Here is a 20049-nt window from a genome sequence, read left to right as displayed (position 1 = left end):
CCGCAGAAAGACTAACAGTCTGGAGAGCATGGGGGTTTTGCCAGAGCACAGGACCTTCTGTTAGGGAAGGAGGAAGTGTGTGTGTGGGATTCCACCTGGAAAACAGTCTGATTTCACCTCTTTGAGTGACCTCTAGCCGCACCTCTGCCTACTGCTAGCTCCACCGAGCCATGACCGGTAGAACAGAGAAAGCAAGGGGGGGTTGCCAAACGTGGAACTTTGTGTTTAAAAGGAATGGAAGCCGAGCGAACAGAAGCGTGTGAAGGGGGGGTAATAAAATTGTGAAAGGGAAACCCGGTTTTGTCCAGCCCAGACACGGGGCGAGCGTGTGTTTGTGTAAGAGGAGGTGCCCACACCTGGCTGCAGGGGTCAGCAGGTCCTCGCGGATCCCCTTTTTGGATCCGAAAAGTTGTGGTGATTCCCTGGAGGAAGGGGCCCATACTTCGCAAGGGAATCGAAGTCCTTCCCAGAGCTTTTTCCTCTGAAAACTGAGAGCGTGCCACCCGGCTAAGTCGAAGTGATCCTTCCGGAGAAAAGGAAAGGGTCATGGGTAGCGATAGTTCGCGGGTGGCGGGGACCCCAGTAGATGAAGTGCTCGTGGCCTGGGACGCCAGGCGGGTGCCCATATTGAGGGGCATGGATAAAAGGAAATTAGGAAAATTGTGTCAAAAATGGGCTTTGCTAAGAGATAACACCGGGAGACAAATTTGGCTAAATAAAGGTACTTAAAAGAAAAGGGAAATATATAAATAGGAATGTTGGGGTTTTTGTTTGTTTTGTTTGTTTGTTTTGTTTGTTTGTTTGTCTCTGTCTTCTATGCAACCACGTGGTATGTTTAAGATTTGTGCCTTCCCTAATTTAACTGAGATTTATGTGGGAATGATCAGTGTGTGTGAAATCTCAGAGTTCTGTTTTCTTCTCTTCGTCTTCCTTGTTTTATATGTGTGTGTCTAAGTCTTTGTGCGCCCTCAAGGTAATTGTAACTGTAAAATGTATCTGATCTCTAGAGACAAGAATTTTAAATTGTTAGGGAAAAAAAAAAAAAAAAGGTTGAAGCAATGAAAATGGGGGAGAGAGAGAAAAAAAGAAAGAAAGAGCCTTTGCCCTGTGTTTGTCTGGCCAACAAACACAGATTAAAGAGAGCATTTCAGTTCATTTCTGGGTTTTTTTTCTCCTCCTCTCTCTGTATTTTAAAGTAATAACTCAAGTTTATGAGGAAACGTTTTAAGTTTGTTTACAAGGAAAAAAAATCAGTCTTGCATTTACTGTATGTGTTTAAATGGGTTTACCTGTTCATCTCTTTCCTGAAGCATGTGAATCCAGTTTTTTCTTATCTGTTGTGTCTCCATTTTGTTGAAACTGCATTATCTGTTTAGTAACTGCAATACTGTTGTGTTGTTTCTTTTCAAACTCTGCCTGCAAGCTATCTACCCCCCCCCCATCTCTAATCCTGTTACATTGCCTTTCCTGGGAAGATTACCCACAAAAGGGAGGAGGGGACCCTGTTCTAATGTCTTTCAGCCCTGCACAAAGGACTCTGCAACCTGTGGAAGCAGAGCACATGGATCCAGATGCTGCCTCCAGAGGAGACCTTCCATCTGATTGAACCAGGAATTGGGTTTGAATCCAGCCTCCACTGAAAGTCAGCACAGCAACCAGAGTGGAGCAGACCTTTCCAAGCCTGACTGACCAGCCTTACCACCAAGCATGCTACCCAGCAGACATTAAAGAAAAGACCCTGAGATGTACAAATAAAGACCAAAAGACTCTTTTCAATTCCCAGAAGACAGCTGGAAAGACTATGGGGGAGAGTGGAAATTCATTGTAAAGTTTTCTTTCTTGTCTCATTTATATTGTAATCAGTTTATTGTAAGAATTGTATTTGAGAGTGGTTGCCACAGCAAGTTATGTACACTCTAGATTTCTGTCTGGTGGAGAGGAGAAATATGTCCAAAATGTTTGTATTGTCTGTATTGTAAAAGTAGCTGCATACACATGCACACACAGAGACACACTATTCAGAATTAGATTGAAACTATTTCCTTCACTTACCTCCACACAAAGCTTCTCCTAGATTGATTTTTGCTCTGTAGCACTAAAAGCCCAAGTAGTCTTATCTCCCTGCTAATTCCATGGGGAAGGAAGCAATACCCCTCAGGCAATTCCCTCACTTGAAGAGATAGCAGAAAAAGTGATCTCCAAAACCCAAGCCCTGACTGTGACTCACAAATGATGCTGCCCAGTTGCCCAGTAAAGGAAGATATATTGCACTGGTGGTCTCATGAGTAGAAATCCCAGGGCTCATTATGTGTAACAAAAAAAAAAAAAAGAAAAAAAAGGGAAAAAAAAGAATGGATATTGTACACTGGCTAACCTCAATTTGGACTCACAAATCCTGGATGCAATAAAGAGCTAGGGCAGGATCAGTAACCAACCCTTGGAAATGGGCAGCCTGCAATTTAAAGGAAAATCATGGCTGTGAAAAATTTTGGGACATGTGTTTGCTTGAAACCTGACTGGAAGCTCACAGAAAGTAATATCTGAAATCTGAAATTAATTGGCATGGAAAATTGGATACTGTAAAATTCTTACCAGAAATTTTTTCCTGGCTGCTAGACCTTCATGGTTGAAAGCTTTTGGAAGCCACTGAAGGAATCCTTTTCTGTTGCCTCTATCAATGCCTCCCCTTTGCATTAGAAAATTAAAAGCACTCATCAAGCCTCCCTGACCTGATCAATTTTAATCTTTTGCCAAGAACTTGTTTCAAAACTCACGTTTTGAAAAAAAAAAAGAGTAGGGATTGTAGGAAGTTGGCACCCACCCCTCTCCTGGAAGAGTGGAGTGTTTTAGGAAATGTGAAAGGGGCAGAATATTATATTTCCCTGGGAGAAACATGTTCCCTGGGAGAAGCAGCTCCCACCTTCCTGCCCCCCACCCTTTGTTAATGGGACAGAGGCAGAAACCCAATCCTTTGTCAAAGGACATTTGCAACACAATAGCAACAGAAACTAACACAATGGGACCCATCTAGACGAGGCTCACCACATGGCACCTGGGAAGATTGCATCAGCCAGCAAGACCCCCACCCCCTGGGAGTCTGACAACCAATCAGGATACTCTTTTGGGGCCCCAGGAGATGCAGAGCCAGAGAGAGCATAAAAACCCGAGGATTTACTGTATCTGCCCTTTTCTGTTCAGGAACTCAAGCCATGTGATCCTGTCCACCATTAAACCATCTTTCCAAGCAGTCTCCATGTTTCCAGTGTCTGTTTTCCCCACTTGGAGCAGAACCCAGAAGGATGTTTCTTCCAACAATTATAACTATTTGAATGGTTTCATTTTGGGGATGTATGTTTAGCTCCCTCTCTGGGCTTTTGTTAAAATTATTCTTATTATTTGTTTTTTCTCTCTTTATAGACAATATTGTTTTAAGCCTTTTAGATTGTAAAGAGTTTTGCTCATTGTTTGTTATAGACCTTATTCATATTTTAAACAGGAAAAAGGAACAAGTCAAGAACAGATATGTGTGTTGGCAAGATCAGAAAATGTCCTTCATGCAGTCAATATTTAGGATTGCAAGCTATTGTAACCCAACTCGGCACTTCTTCAAAGAAAGCAAGTGACTAGTAATTAAGAATATTATTTAATACAAGACTTTTATAAGCTTCATGCTGTACAACAACTTTTCTGTCATAGAACTGATACTAACATGATTTGCAGCACAATTATGTTTTATAACATACAATGAAGCTTAATGGAGTTTAGAAAATGATTTCAATTTTTGTTGAAGATGGACTTCTAAATTTCATTATATTCAATTGCATCTGTTCGTGTTAGCATTATATGATTTTCCACCAATGGAATGTTATAAAGAAATAATGTGGAGGGTCTAAGGAGGACTGTGTCAGCCAGCAGAATAAATCCCTGAAAACTGAACTGGGGTGGAGGTGGAGAAGCCAGCAAAAGAGGTTGACAATGGGCTGGATCTGATTGGAGAATGCAGCGAAATGTGTTGCCTCCAATGCACACTTAAGATAAATCATCTGGGCAGCAGTTTGGAATAACTGCAGACTGTTCTAAGACACACACCCCAGAACAATGTATACACACACACACACACTGAAATACGCATAAAACACACAAGGGGAGAGGAGAAACATGCAAAGAGATTCAGCACATTACTTTCTATCACAGAAGAAAGCACAGATGTGTCCTATTGCCACTGCTGGTAAAGAGGTCACAAGGAATTGCAGAAACTATGTTCTGCATTGTTTTCCCCACCTTGTTATTCTTTCCAACGCAACAGAATGTTAAAGATAAAACATATAAAGGGAGTCAGGACTCTCATTCTGTTTGCCGGTCATCAGGATTACTCTCTTGAGAACTGAAAGAATGGGATCAAATGTTAGAATAAAAGAAGAAGTCAGCAATAAATGTGAAAATAGTCTGGATGGTTAATAGATTAGATTACAGATTAACAGAGTTGGAAGGGACTTTATAGGTCATCTAGTCCAACCCCCTGCTCAAGCAGGAGATAATACTCTATGTGTGCATGCAATTTTAATACATGTTCATTTCCATTAAGTTATGCAGAAATATAACTTCTGAATCTAGCAACATCTATGCAATTAACCCTCCTTTGGAGAGCAGGCAGGCTTTGAAAGAAATAAAATAATGAATAGACTTCATGCTTGTTGCATCCTTTTATTTTCCTAACAAAGGATAATTTCATCCTTGAAAGGCCTTGAAGGACATCAGTGAAGTTTATAATAATGGAGATCAAAAAAGATTTCTTGAACAAATATTAAGAGCACGAGGCTTGTTTACTTTAACGAAAGAAGGACTGGAGCCATTAGATTGATCAAATACAATATAATCTGGGTCTCCTTGAAAGAAAAAAAAATCAAACAAATAAAAAGTTCAGTTTTGCAAGGGCAAATGAGAGCAAAGATTAAGTACTTCAGCTAATCGAGGTTAGTTAAAAGTTCATAGCGGTGGAAATTGCTCAGCTGCTCAAAGACTCCTAATCCTGTAAAAGAAAAAGAAGGATCCATAACAAAATGCTACTCTGTGGAAAGCTTCTTAGATTGGACATGAGACACTCCATTTCACCTCTGTTCTCCCCATTTATTTATAGTTATTTATTGATATTTATTTATTAATTTATATCCCATTTATGCATCCCCCAAGGTGCGTGCATAAGCGCACCAGCGTGCCTACCGTCTCTGTCTACTGTCCCCATTTATTCGTACCCATTTCCTGTGTTCATATCCATGTTTATACTTATTCCTGTTATCTCCTACATGTTTGACAAACTAAATAAATAAAATAAATACATTTTCCAAAAGGGCCACCACCAGGCTCTTTTCTGGAGCTTGCATATTTCCTTCAAAGGCTTTATATTTATTCAACCTTTGTGGTTCTTCTATTTCCCTTCCCTGTAAACGTGCATTTTGGGATTGTGTGTGCAATGCTGGCAAAATAGCCTACACAATAGAAATAAAGGAAACACTGGACTCTTGGGGAAACCTGGGAATGGAAGCCAGAATGATGTACAGACTCCTCATAATTCCATACAACTGTGTTTCCCACTGAGCAGATTATTTGTTTTTGTCATGTTCAATTTTTTACTAAAGCTGGAAAAGCTTCTCAATGCAGGCAACATAAAGATTTTTGCTTTTTTTAAAAAAAATCTCAACTGAATTCAGACATACAGTAAGTCTTTCTGAAAATAGATGTAAATAAATTAATAGATCTAAGTCAGTGTGGAAACAGTGTGAAAGTTGGTTTTTGAGCTTTTTGTGGCTGTGTGAGGTTCCTCCTTTGTTGCAGGGGCCATTTTGGGTCAAGTGCAGCTGCTTTTACATTGTGTGTGAGTCAGTTGTGTTGTGTTGTGTTGTGTGTGCGTAAAGTGTGAAAGTTGTTTTTGGTACCTCTTATTGTTTTGTGTACTTTGTTTATTATTTTTATTATTTATTATTATTGGCCACGCCCACCCGGTCACCTGACCACCAAGCCACACCTACCAATTAAGCCACGCCCACAGAATCAGTAGGGAAAATGTTTAGATTTCACCCCTGGTCATCACAGTAGCTCATCTAGGCCAACCCCCCTCACCCCCCCCCCCCGCCGAAGCAGGAGACCCATGTACACCATTTCTGACAGATAGTAATCCAGTCTCTTCTTGAAAGCTTCCAGTGGTGAAGCTCTCACAATTTGCACCGCTTCCTTGCCTCGTTATCTAAATAAATAAATGAGGAAAATATCTGGCTACAAATGTTAATCAGATCTCCATTTGAAAAAGGGATGTAATAAGACTGAAAAACGTGCAAAGGAGAACAGCAAAAATAATTAGGGGGACTGAGTACTAGAGAAAGCTAGAACATCTTTAATTCTTTTGCTTAGAAAAGGTGTCAGGAAGGCAAAATCAAGGTGTATGAAAGCATTCATGGCATGTAGAAAGTGACTAGGAAGTTTTTCTTCTTATCTCTAATCACTAGGACTAGGGATCTCCAATTAATGCTGACTGGAAAGAGCCTTAAAACAGCAAAGGAGCATTCACATAGCACATGTGAAATGCATTAGCCCAAGATACAGTGATGGCCACTAATGGATGACTTTAGAAGGGAACTGAATGCATTCATGGAGAACAAATCTATCAGGGGATATTAGTCTTGAAGATTCAGTGTTTCCACTGGGTTGGGCAGCCCCCCCCAAATAATAACGGCCCATCAGCAATGGTGAGTGAGGGATATGTTTCCATTTTTGGCTTAAAATGGAAACACAGTTGACTACTATGGCTATTATGTGTGAGAAGCCAAAGATGGGCCTTGAACTAATTGAACTAATTCAGCCAAGGGTTCTTCTTATATTCTTAAGAAGAGCAGAAAGAAAAGTACGTGTGCCTGTCCTACAGTAAGAGCAATGTTGCGGGTCCCGTCCCCTAAGAAGATACATCTGATGGGATTCTCCATATGGCTCCCTCTCTCTGAAACATTATTCCCCCACCCCGAGATTAGATTGGCCCACACTCTAACACTCTTTCGGAAGGCCCTGAAGAAGTGATTCTGTCAGTGGGCCTGGGGAATCCAGAGTGGGATGGAGCCCATTAAACGGTTAGTATGAATGTGTGTTGTCGCTGTGGTGGGGGGGTTATTATTTTTTTTCTTTTTTTTTCTTTTTTTTTCTTTTTTTTTCTTTTATATGGTGTCTTTATATCATTGTAAGTCACCTTGAGTCACCATGTGCGCTCGCGGCAGTATAAGTTTTCTAAATAAATACGGTAAATGTGGGGAAGAATACACTACTGTTTCTCAAATGATGTTGTTGTGATCACAGTACTGGGTTACCAGGTAATGTTGTCCACTTCCCTTTCTACAGGTAGGGCACATCAAGTCTTGTTTTCACCACTTCCTATCACCTTCAAATATTAATTAACATAAGATTACCCACTAGTCAAGTACGAGGTATTATTTATAAACAATGAACTGTGAATAGCTTTGTATGTTTTTCTTTTTATCATCTAATTCAACTTTCTTTTATATAAAGAGATCTAAACATGCAAATATATTCTGTGATCTATTAACATATATAATTAAATGCTGTTTTGCTAAACATATACACAAAGAAATAAAATTAATGACAAATGTCCTATTTAAACCTGATACAGTACATAGTGCACAAAAATGCTTCTTTATTTAGAAGCACTTGTGTTCAGTGACTTTCTTTTGATCAGCCTGAGCCTTTCTTCTGAGATGGTATCTGATTGGGATCCTTTCTTCTTGATTTTCAAGTACTGCACTGAAAGAAGGTTGCTGAGAGATTAATCTGACTGACTAGGCTCAGACTGAGTACAGGGAGACGGAACAGACATTTCAAATCAAAGCCTGTTTTAAAAGTTGAAGTCTGCAAGACAGGAAATGCATGCACTTCTTAGATCAGGGGTCACCAACCTTTCGGACCTCAGGGACCACTAAATTCATAATTTTAAATCCCGCGGACCACTAATGTGGTCTAATGACTGGCTGGAAGGACGTGGCTAGGTGGTCAAGTGACTGGGTGGGCATGGCCAACTCAATGTCACTCATGTCGAGGGGTGCCTCGCCGGCCTCTACTCACCCCTCCCCTGCCAGCCACTCCTCGCCTCCCCACTCGGGCTCCTTAGGGCCCCAACAGGAAGCAGCCACCATGAGAGAGAGTTGGCTCAGTTCAAATTGGATCTGACCGAGAAGGAGACTCCAGCACAAGCACCTCACTGAGGACTACGAGCATCGGCTTTCCAAACAGAGGAAGACCTGCGGGAGTGTAAGGCCAGGTACCAGCGCCTGGAGGCTCAGCAGGCTGAGATGGTCAGCCAGTTCCAGACCATGATGCTGTCCCACTGGTACAAGGCCTTCCGGCTCTTCGCCACCAGCGGCACTTCCCTCCAGCCTTCGCCAAAGCCCTGCACTATGAGGCTGAAGCAGACCCCAAGTTGGAATTTCTTCCCCCCTCCAACCCACACAAAAAGACCTCGAAGAGGGAATGTCTCTGCACCAGAGGTGGGTTTCAGCAGGTTCTGACCAGTTCTGGAGAACCGGTAGCGGAAATTTTGAGTAGTTCGGAGAACCGGTAGTAAAAATTCTGATTGGCCCTGCCCCCATCTATTCTCTGCCTCCCAAATCCCAGCTGATTGGGAGGAAATGGGGATTTTGCAGTAACCTTCCCCTGGAGTGGGGTGGGAATGGAGATTTTACAGTATCCTTCCCCTGCCATTACCACCAAGCCACACCCACAGAACCGGTAGTAAAAAAAATTTGAAACCCACCACTGCTCTGCAGCAACACAAACGTTCATTGCACGTATCCAGCCCAGGGGCCATAGTTTGAGGATCTCTGATTTAGTGCAATATAAAAAATGCAAATAATTTTTCTGCAGACCACCAAAATTTTCTCACAGACCACCAGCTGGCGACCGCTGTCTTAGACTACAGTTTTAGATATTTTGTCTCAAAGTCAGGAACTTTTGGGTGTGTATGGATTTGCTTATTGGAAAAGAGTTGAAAATCACTTGGATTCAAGGCAGATAATCTGTTTTTGATTATGTGTCACCAAAGATCCAGCCTAGTGGCCACCTGGGATAGGACGGCTGCTGGAGCCCTGGATCGAGTCGTGCCTTTGCGGCCTCTGACCCGGCGCCGATCTCGCCTGGCTCCTTGGTTCACCGAGGAGCTGAGGGAGATGAAGCGCCGGAAAAGACGCCTAGAGAGCTGTTGGAGGGCTAGTCTTTCTGAATCTGACCGAACACTGGTAAGATCTCATATTAGGAGTTACCTAGTGGCGATAAAAGCAGCAAAACGTACTCATTTTACTGCTCTTATTGCGTCATCAGATAATCGCCCGGCCACCCTGTTTAGGGTGACCCGCTCCCTGCTCCACCAGGAAGTGCGGGAGGATCCCTTGGAGGGAAGAGCCGAGGATTTTGTTCAGTATCTGTATGACAAAATCACTCAGATTCGGGCAGGTCTGGACTCTGACGGGATAGATCCAGCGAGGGTAACGGAGACAGGTCTTGAGACTGTTATCTGGGATGAGTTTGATCCTGTGACCCCAGATGACGTGGACAGGATTCTGGGTAGATTGAACGTGACCACATGTTTGTTGGACCCGTGTCCCTCCTGGTTAGTGCTGGCTTCCCGGGAGGTGACGCGAGGCTGGCTCCAGGGGATTATAAATGCTTCGTTGGGTGAGGGTGTCTTTCCCGCCGCCTTGAAAGAGGCGGTGGTAAGGCCTCTCCTCAAGAAGCCTTCCCTGGACCCGGCAGTATTGGCTAATTATCGTCCAGTCTCCAACCTTTGCTTCGTTGCGAAGGTTGTTGAGAGTGTGGTTGCGCGACAGCTACCTCAGTACCTGGATGAAGCGTCGTATCTAGATCCATTCCAGTCGGGCTTCAGGCCTGGGTACAGCACGGAAACGGCATTGGTCGCGTTGGTTGATGATCTCTGGAGGGCTCGGGACAGGGGCTGTTCCTCTGTCCTGGTCCTGTTAGACCTCTCAGCGGCTTTTGATACCATCGACCATGGTATCATGCTGCACCGGCTGGAAGGGTTGGGGGTGGGAGGCACCGTTTTACGGTGGTTCTCCTCCTTTCTCTCTGACCAGTCGCAGTCTGTGTTGACAGGGGGGCAGAGATCGACCCCGAGGCCCCTTATATGTGGGGTGCCGCAGGGATCGGTTCTCTTGCCCCTTCTGTTCAACATTTATGTAAAGCCGCTGGGCGAGATCATCCGTGGTTTCGGGGTGAAGTACCATCTGTACGCTGACGACACCCAGCTGTACAGCTCCACCCCGGACCACCCCAACGATGCCCTTGAAGTGATGTCCCAGTGCCTGGAGGCCGTACGGATCTGGATGGGGAGAAACGGGCTCAGGCTCAACCCATCCAAGACCGAGTGGCTGTGGTTTCCGACGTCCCGATATAGTCAGCTGGCGCCATCGCTGGCTATTGGGGGCGAATCATTGGCCCCCACGGAAAGGGCTCGTAACTTGGGCGTCCTCCTGGACTCACGGCTGTCTTTAGAAGAGCACTTGACGGCCGTGACCGGGAGGATTTTTCATCAGGTTCGCCTGATTCGCCAGTTGCGTCCCTTTCTAGATCGGGACTCGTTACGCACAGTCACTCATGCCCTCGTCACCTCTCGTCTGGACTATTGTAATGCTCTCTACATGGGGCTCCCCTTGAGGTGCACCCGGAGGCTCCAACTGGCGCAGAGTGCGGCCGCGCGGGTGGTTATGGGAGCAACATGGAGCTCCCATGTAACACCTCTCCTGCGCGAGCTGCACTGGCTCCCGGTGGTCTTCCGGGTGCGCTTCAAGGTTCTGGTTACCACCTTTAAAGCGCTCCATGGCTTAGGACCTGGTTACTTACGGGACCGCCTACTACCATCAACAGCCTCCCACCGACCAGTACGCTCCCACAGAGAGAGGCTCCTCCAGGTGCCGTCGGCCAAACAATGTCGGCTGTCGGCCCCTAGGGGGAGAGCCTTCTCTGTGGGGGCACCAACGATCTGGAATGAGCTCCCCCCAGAGATACGGAGGATTCCGGATCTGCGCACCTTCCACCGCGAGTTGAAGATGCTTTTATTTCATCAAGCTGGCCTCGCCTAAATCTTCTCCCTTTTAAGTGTAAATTTTAAATTTTTAATGTATTTTAAAATATGGGTATCTTAAATTATGGGTACTAATTCAGCCAAATTTATTTAATTCATTTTATTCGATTTTAAATTTTGTATATCTATGTGTTTTATTTCATGGCTGTGCACCGCCCTGAGTCCTTCAGGAGTAGGGCGGTATAGAAATTCAATAAAATAAATAAATAAATAAAATAAACTGTTGAGTTGCAAAAGATGACTAAGCATTGTATTGTATAAAATTATACATTTGTTTTTCGCAATTCAGTGTGTACCGGGCATTTGAAGAACTGATAATTTGTTTCCATAGCTATGTGCTCTATTTGGCATTTGCTAACTTTTAGTAATATTAAGAAAGTTTTCAGAAGACGCCACACCAGTTGTGCTCATTCTGAACTACACAAATAAACTATTTATAGGAATGAGAAAATCCAAGCAGAATGATCAACCATGTATAAAAGACACTGGCAGAACGTGGTAACGTCAAACAAATCTGTCACCAAATGAAATCAAACTGGGCAGCATTTTTACCCATTCAGGAGACATAACGAACTTAAAAAAGCTTTGTGTACTTATGCCAAATGCATGTCCAGTTTAGTTACAATACCACAAATAAGACACTCTGATTAAATGGCAGTACCACGCTTGGCGTTATATGTGATATTTGAAAGGCTGCATATTGCAGAGATTTTCTGGGCTCCATGCAATCATCTGTTCAAAGTGCCCCCTGAGATGCCTCTCAAGGTTGTAACACAGAAATCCAGCAGCCCAGAAACCTACTAATTTACCTCATGTAAAATGCAGGCTTGGCCTACATTTATGCCTGAGCAAACTCAGAGCCTGTATCTTAGGCCTGCATTTTTCTAGCTTCTATTTAGGTTATGTCATCTTATCATCTCTTATACACAAACTTGCCAGCCTCCTTCCTTAATCATTCATCTACATGGCTCTCTTGACTGCTGCATTCCCCAGTCATTTCCCCAAGTTACTTCAGCCTTATTTGGCACTCTCTAGATGTGTCAGCTATAGAGCTTGTTCTTATTCCAGCCAAAGCATCTGAAAAATTCCAGATTGTGAAACATGATCTGAATTTCTTTCCTGGAACCACTGATGTTTTGCATTGGCCTACATCATTACCTTGATGTAGAAGAGCTGTTTTGGATTACTGGCGTTTTAATGTTTCAGCTTCACTTTCTGGATGCTACATTAGTGCTATAGTTAGATGAAATCATTGGCATGAGAGTTTTTATCATTAAGAACTCTTAACCTGGATTATTTAACTTCCTTAGTAGTGCTCCATCCTTTAGAGACACTCTGTTGTAAAGGCAACCATGCTAGGTGGCCATTTTGCCAGCTCCAATGGATGGAAAATGCATGCTGGTTGCCTAGCAACCACAGCCAGTACAAGCCAGTATCAGAAAGGGAGTGCAACCTACTGTTATTCATAACTATGCAACTAAACTGATTAAGCGATAGGCCATTTACAAAGGTGCTTATATGACCGCTGCAAAAACATACTCTATGTCTTTCTCACAAAATGGCAATTAAAGGGCAAAAAGGCTAATGGAAAATGGAAATACTTGAAGTGAGATTGTCCAATTCAAATCCTACAGTCACCTGCCGGCAGATATCTTGGGAAATTTCTTCAGCTTGACATCATGGCTGAGATTAATGAGATTGGAACAGAAAGTAAAGCCAACTTTATGGATATGAGCAGACCCCAAAATAATTTTCAGTGGATTTTCAAAGCAATGTATTCCAAATGTGTTGAAACAAAAAAAGTTCTAGAAAGCACCGCATGTAGATTAGGAATGAAGACAGCTGAAGTCCAACATATTTGGAGGGCATCTAGATTGAAGTAAGGTTGATCTTGGTGGAGTGAAAATGATTTCAGTGTAGATAATTCATCGCCATTCTGCTAATTGTTATGAATTTGCAGAGCAATTCTATATTCCAATTCCCTGCAATGTAAAACCTTTGTGGAAAAAAGCAGTAAAATGCTTCTACACGAGGCAATTATTATGCAATTGCTCTGACTCAGACATAACTTTTAGAGTAGGTACCCTCACATCTCTTCTTTTTTAACTCTTTCATCTTTTTTCTTATCAGAAACATTGCATTGGGAGAGGAAAGATACAACAACACAAGAGAAATATGCAAGGAATTCTTTTTCCCTGAAAAAAGAAAATCACACCTTTGTTTATTACCATACTCTCAATTATCTAAGGGAAAAAATCCTTTTAGTTTTCCTTCCAGGTAAATGCAGAATATTCTTATTTCACTACACTGTTGGAAATATGCCACTTATGTCACACATGTCTGTCTGTCTTCCTGTCTGTCTTGAAAGGCACCAGCATATTCTTCCCATAAACAGCCATTATGGAATGCACCCATTTGAAGTTACTTTTCTCTGCTGTTTGCCTTTCATCATCATATTCCTTCTGCATATGATAACTTTGATGTGAAACCTGTGACTTACTGCAGACTTCCGCCCCACCATCTCCAGGGGACGGGAAGAGTCTCCAAATATTTCTTCTTTGCTGCTGTTGCTTGCTAGCTTTTGACTTGCTGTACCTGAGCATTAACTTGGCCATATACAGTATTTCTCTTTCCATTAAACAAGAGAAATCTTCTATCCCTTGGAAAGTTTCTCCAGATCAATATCCATCATCTTGCTTGACCTGCTCCCAAAGCTACCTTCATACCAAATGTCATTGTGACGCCACGGTATATGTCCATCAATGTATTTCGCTGGAAAAAGGGCGGGAGGGCACTGCTCACTTTGTCACTCTTTCTAATGGTATATTCTGTGGAATGTCTTCAGACTTACTTCACAGAAACCTCCAGTTAAGAGTGTGAATTTCATTGCTGCTCATGGAAAAGAAGTGGCAACCAAGGTTTTATTCCCTTGCACAGCACAGTCTGAGGAGCTAAGTCTTAACTGAGGGAGGATTGGAGGTCAAGAAATGTAGCAAGAATGGTTGCTTCTTCTCCTGAGAAGCTTTTGACATCTAACATTTATATGAATATACAGTGATAGGTCCATTATACTTCCTAAAAGTCTGACTTGCAGTTCTGAAAGGGAAGGCGATGGAGGGAGAATACAAATGCCATGAGACAGAAGAGTACAGAAAGATCAATGTTATTACTGATGGAAAAAGTACAACCCCTTCAAGGTGTTTCACTAGGACCAGGGACAAATGAGGTCAGCAACTAAAGCGCTTTTTGGTAGAGGAAAGGTACAATGGGAGGGAATGTTTCTATCCATTATGCAGCTGTTACAGATAGGAAAAAGGTGGAAAGCCTTTACATTTCTGTTGTGTGCACATTCCTACTCTTTTATCAGCAACTGACTGATTATTCCCTCCCCCTCCCCCCTTACAATAACAGTGTTTACTGAACACATTAAACAGGCAGGGGATGCCAGCAAATACCTGATCACATAGAAGTATCCACATGCATACTGTGATGAATAGTCCACATTTAATTAAGCTTTCTCTGAATGCAGAGTGATCAAGGGCAGAGCCATGATGTCATCATATAAATGACATCTTTTTCAATTTTCCAATACCATTGGCTTTCTGCACAGAGAGAGGGAGAGAAAGAGACATTAAAAAAAAGATAAGTTCTTTTTTTAGAGTCTTAACTTTGTCTTACAAAAGCATTTTGGAAGAGGCCTTGTGCTGTTTCACAAAATCAGTGAGCACACACTAAGAAGCAAGCCATCAAAGACCTGACTCATGCTTTGGAAAACACTGACTGGGCATTGTGTGAGCAGCTGCTTGTAGAGGTCAGGTACTGTATCTGTTATAGCCAAAACCAAAATGGCAAGGGAGGCAGCACCCAGTGTTGAGTGGGGAGGGGGATGTATGCCATATCTAGACCAGGGGTCTCCAACCTTGGCAACTTTAAGCCTGGCGGACTTCAACTCCCAGAATTCTCCAGCTGGCAAAGCTGGCTGGGGAATTCTGGAAGTTGAAGTCCACCATGCTTAAACTTGCCAAGGTTGGAGACCCCTGATCTAGACAGATGCCATTCCCAGCCTTTGCCCATGACCTCATTGTTGCCACTATGCCAGGAAACCATGCAAAACTGCCCAACATGACACCACCTCCTTCCCTCCCTCTTTCATCTTCTAAGGCATTTTATTTTCATGGATGGGTTCCCATTTCTTCATGTGACAATAATGAACTCACATTTGTATTTCCGTCAAATGCCTCCTTAGACAGTGCATTGTTGTCAAACGTTTAAGGGAAGATTTAAATGTGTGTTTTATGAAAAAAGTTAATAGATTTGTCAACTGGATAAAACGAGTCACATGAAGTGGAAAATCACAGGCAAATCAGGCAAATGATGAGGTCCCTAACTGCTATTGTTTGGGCAGAGCTATCCCAGATAACTATCTGACTTATCACAATTACTTATTCAAAATTAAATCTCCTCTGCTAATCATGAGATATTCTCTGAAGTCTGAGGAATGCTGGCTTCTTTCTTAAACATAACCTCTCATTGCAGATAGCAGAGGTATTTGTTACAGTTTTCTATACCTCTTGAGCAATAACTCTTATCAAATGGATCCTAGTTCACTACATTTAATGAGTGAATGCATCAAAATGGGATGATGATGATGGAGATGGAGGAGGAGGAAATAATACCAACAACATATCTAGCAGTACCTTTAAGATAGGCTGTGACATCAATGACATGAATATGGGCCCTAGTTATTAAAGTTTGTATCAGAAAATCTTCAAGATAATGCAAAGCTTTTCCTTCAAGATGATGCCTCTTGTCCAAGCACTTTGTCAAACTGAGATTCATCTAGTTCAGTGTTTTCAAATTTTGAGATGTTTAGACTTCAATTCCCATCATGCTAGTTAGGGAATTCTGTGAGTTGAAGTCCACAGACTTTCACATTGTACTAGACTGCAAGAACCTCGATGACCACAAGATGGCACCAAGGAGATGCACTATAACTCAAGTGCGGGGGTGGGGGGGGTGGGCAGGTGTTTGCAGCCCATATTAACCGCTTGGGAAAGCCTTTGTATATCTCCACAAACTGTCATTCAATATTGTCATCCAGTAATTATAGAGCACTGCACACTAGAACAACTAGACACAAGAACAGTTTTTTCCTGAACGCCATCACTCTGCTAAACAAATAATTCCCTCAACACTGTCTAACTATTTACTAAGTCTGCACTACTATTAATCTTCTCATCTGTAGGAAGTTAGCATCCACCCCTTTCCTAGAAGAATGAAATATTTTGGGAAATATTAAAAAGGCAGAATATTATGTTTCCCTGGATGAGAAATGGAGAAGCATGTTTTAAAGACAAAGCAGCTCCCACCTTTCTGCCCCCACCCTTTTGTTAATGGGCCAGAGGCAGAAACTCAATCTTTGTCAATGGACCTCATCTGCAAGACAATCTAGGACAGAAATTCACCACATGGCACCTGGGAAGATTACATCAGCCAGCAAGGCTAGCTAAGACCCCCATCCCCTGGGAGTCTGACAACCAATCAGGATACTCTTTCTGGGCCCCAGGAAGTTCAAAGCCAGAGAGAGCATAAAACCCGGAGACTCACTGTATCTGCCTTTTCTGTTCAGGGACTCAAGCCATGTGATCCTGTCCACCATTAAACCATCTTTCCAAGCAGTCTCCCTATGTTTCCAGTGTCTTTTTCCCACTTGGAGCTGAACCCAGAAGGATATTTCTTCCAACACATCGTTCCCACCATCCATCTCCTTTCACTTATGACTGTATGACTGTAACTTTTTTGCTTGTATCCTTAAGATTTATATTTATATTATTTCCTGATTGCTTATATGTACCTTGTGACTATCATTAAGTATTGTACCTTATGATTTTTGATGGACATATCTTTTCTTTTATGTACACAGAGAGCATATGCACCAAGACAAATTCCTTGCGTGTCCAATCACACTTGGCCAATAAAAAATTCTATTATATTCTATTCAAATATTCACACACATATTGTGTTAATATGTCTGTGCACATAAACCAGCTGCACACAGCTCTAAAATTCACAAATGGGAAGGTTTGGTAGTTGGGCTGAAGCTTTGCAATATTACAACTCTTTAAAAATCAGACCTGGACAGCTCTGCTAGAAAATAAATTTTTCCTTCCCAGCAGTCACTTGACAGGATTTTTACATCTGAAATCACCTGCATAGATCTTCTGCCAGTGCTCTGAGTTCAGTTAATATACAAATCAATTTTTTGATTTGTTTTTATTGCTGATCCCTAGGTGCCGCAAAGAGACCTTCAGAATCTGCACTGTTTATTTCACAGGCATGATAGCCAACACTGCATATTTTGAATGAAGTCAGCCTAAGATGGATTTTTTTTCCCAAGCACATGAGAATAGAAGGTCACATTCAAGATTACTCCGATAAGCATATAACTCCCTTATCTCTTGCAGTGGGTATTTATGGATGATGTGGGGAATTTAATTTGTGCTGAGTACTGAATTAAGGAACTGCTATCATTTCAGATTCAAATGCAGTAATATGAGAATAGGGAAGAGGATTAAGTTCACTGAGAAAGAAATAGGATCTGGTTATTCTATTGTAAGCTTTAGAGACTTTCAACCAATTTTTATCCTTTTGAAAAATAAATGATCGGTGGATTTATGTTGCTTTCTTATCACTGGAATATAAAATAGATCAGCTTCAGCAGCCTTTATTGTATATCTTTGGAGGTATTCCAATAAGGGTTAATTAGGGTGTGTCACCAGTTAAATTTACACAACCGCTGAATCACAATCTGCTTAATCCTGTTTTAATCTAGCATGCTGTGTGAAACAGCTCATTTGGTTTGTTTATCAGATGTTTCATGCCAATTCAAAAAAGTTGGGCTGATTCAGCAATCCGTGACTAAATGAATTGTGAGGTGGGGTCAAAGAAACACAGCTTCTTTCTGTGTTGGCCTGATATAACCATGATGATAACATTCAAGAAATTCTGTCATTGTCTTCAAACAAAATCCACAGAAGAACTACGGTATTTTTTTTAGGCCAACTCATTCAAGTGCTTAGCAGGGCTTAAGCAGACTGTTCTGACATTCTGAATACCAATAAATGACAAGGACTGCCTTTATCACTGATTGACAGGTCTGCAGTACTTGCAGACAACCGAAAATCAATTACAATTTGCTTCCTGGTTGAAAGATGAGCACAGAGATGTCTCAACTCACCCGTGCTCATCTGCTGGCCAATAGCCTGTCATTCAGTTTCACACTTAAACACAAATTGTTCCATTCCCCCACTGAAGGATTAGGATGATAGCATTCTGTCATTCCTGTCATTTGGCAATAAGAAAACTTGAAAATGAAGCAAGCCGGGCATACCCTTCTATGGAAGATTATAATATTACGATCCAACTTCATTTTATGCAAAAGCATTGATTGTTTGCAACACTTCCCATATGCACAAAACCTGGTGATTATAGCAGATAGAAGCAGAACCAAGAACATAACAAGTGTAAATCCCTAGCATCATTATTAAATGATCACCAGAGTGCTGGATTAACTTTGTGACTAGATCTGAACCTATGCCTGAGAATACATCAAGACCACAAAGGAGTCTACAGATTTTTCACTTTTCAGACTGTTTTATAAGGCAAGATGTAGATGAAAGGAGAAGGGAAAAGTGGCTGAAATAATGAAAATTGTGTTTAATCAGATTCCACAGAGGTTGAGGACATTCAAATTGCTTTTGTATTGACCTCAGGTTGCAACCAGGGTGTGTGTGTGTGTGTGTGTGTGTGTGTGTGTGTGTGTGTGTGTGTGTGTGAGAGAGAGAGAGAGAGAGAGAGAGAGAAACACACATTAGGTGATTTCCCCCTGTTCTTAATCTGAAGTAAAACACATGAGTTCCTAGAAAGGTGGAAAACAAAAGAAAAGAGGGAAAAAAACTGTTTTTGTATAAAGGAAACAAATAATAATTTTAGTTTCTGTGATACAATCCTCCCTGGTTTCTCATAGTTATTGGGCTACAATTTGCTTACCATGCTGCCAGCAAGACAAAAAGCCATGTTGACTGGAAATTCATGTAGGTTCCTTAACTGGAAAAGATAGTTACTGCTAGGAATTAAGAATTGGAGGATGAATGTTCATGTAAACTCTCTTCCACTTCTTAATGTGAACTTCTTGTCCAGCATAGGTCATCATCATCATTGTCATCATGATGTAGTATTATGGCTTTAATTTAAAAAATGTGCGGGGGGCAGTTGCCTCATAAGCCTTGTCCAATATAGTACCATTTTGTGAATAGCCATTTCTCCTGTGACTCTTATTATTTTATGAGATGCCTAACATAAACCACAGTTTGCAAACCAAAACTGTTGGTTGAGCTAAAGAAGAACCAAACAAATTGCATTGTGGCTTAGCCCAATATGCGAGCCCAACTTGAAACATTATAATGGAGAGTTAAATGACTTTGATATTATTAGTACCTCACAATTTCTGAATGTTTTTTCTGTCTCCCCAATACATTTCTCTATAGACTAGTGGAAGTTTATAAATGGAAGACAAATGTGAGACATACCTTGAAAACTACAAATAAAATGATGGTGATGATTCACTTGCATCAGGCTGTTAAAGCCAGCACAGCTATGATTTAATCCTTCTTTTGCCACTCCATTAATGTTTGAAATGTTGACAGAGGCATTGTCAAGCTGGTTCAGTCTAGCTTGTTCCAGAACTGATGGTTATTGTTTTTGCTCATTCCGAGCAGAGGCGGGTATGACTCCTGATATTTCACTACCTGCAGATGAGATTTGGCTGACTCTCAGGCTCCCTGCAAAAAAAATGGAGGTACCTATCAGGGATATGGCAAGCAGCCTGGTTAAAAGAGCCTGGT

The 20049-nt window shown here is 41.9% G+C and overlaps 1 long non-coding RNA gene across 1 annotated transcript; it reads right to left on the bottom strand.

Moving 5' to 3' along the window:
* Positions 1-4690: 4690 nt before the first annotated feature.
* On the bottom strand, positions 4691-12535 carry LOC117671427 (uncharacterized). The gene is made up of 2 exons (XR_004592857.3): positions 12305-12535; positions 4691-5029 (listed from the first exon to the last, which is right to left on the bottom strand). It is a non-coding gene; the product is annotated as an uncharacterized LOC117671427 (long non-coding RNA).
* Between the last annotated feature and the right edge of the window lie 7514 nt (positions 12536-20049).

The sequence above is a fragment of the Pantherophis guttatus genome, chromosome 1, assembly GCF_059756535.1.
Source record: "Pantherophis guttatus breed Tessera chromosome 1, ASM5975653v1, whole genome shotgun sequence".
In the NCBI taxonomy this organism is placed as follows: domain Eukaryota; kingdom Metazoa; phylum Chordata; class Lepidosauria; order Squamata; family Colubridae; genus Pantherophis; species Pantherophis guttatus.
The sequence above is the reverse complement of the archived record's forward strand: the minus strand, read 5'-3'. Positions and strand labels throughout refer to the sequence as shown.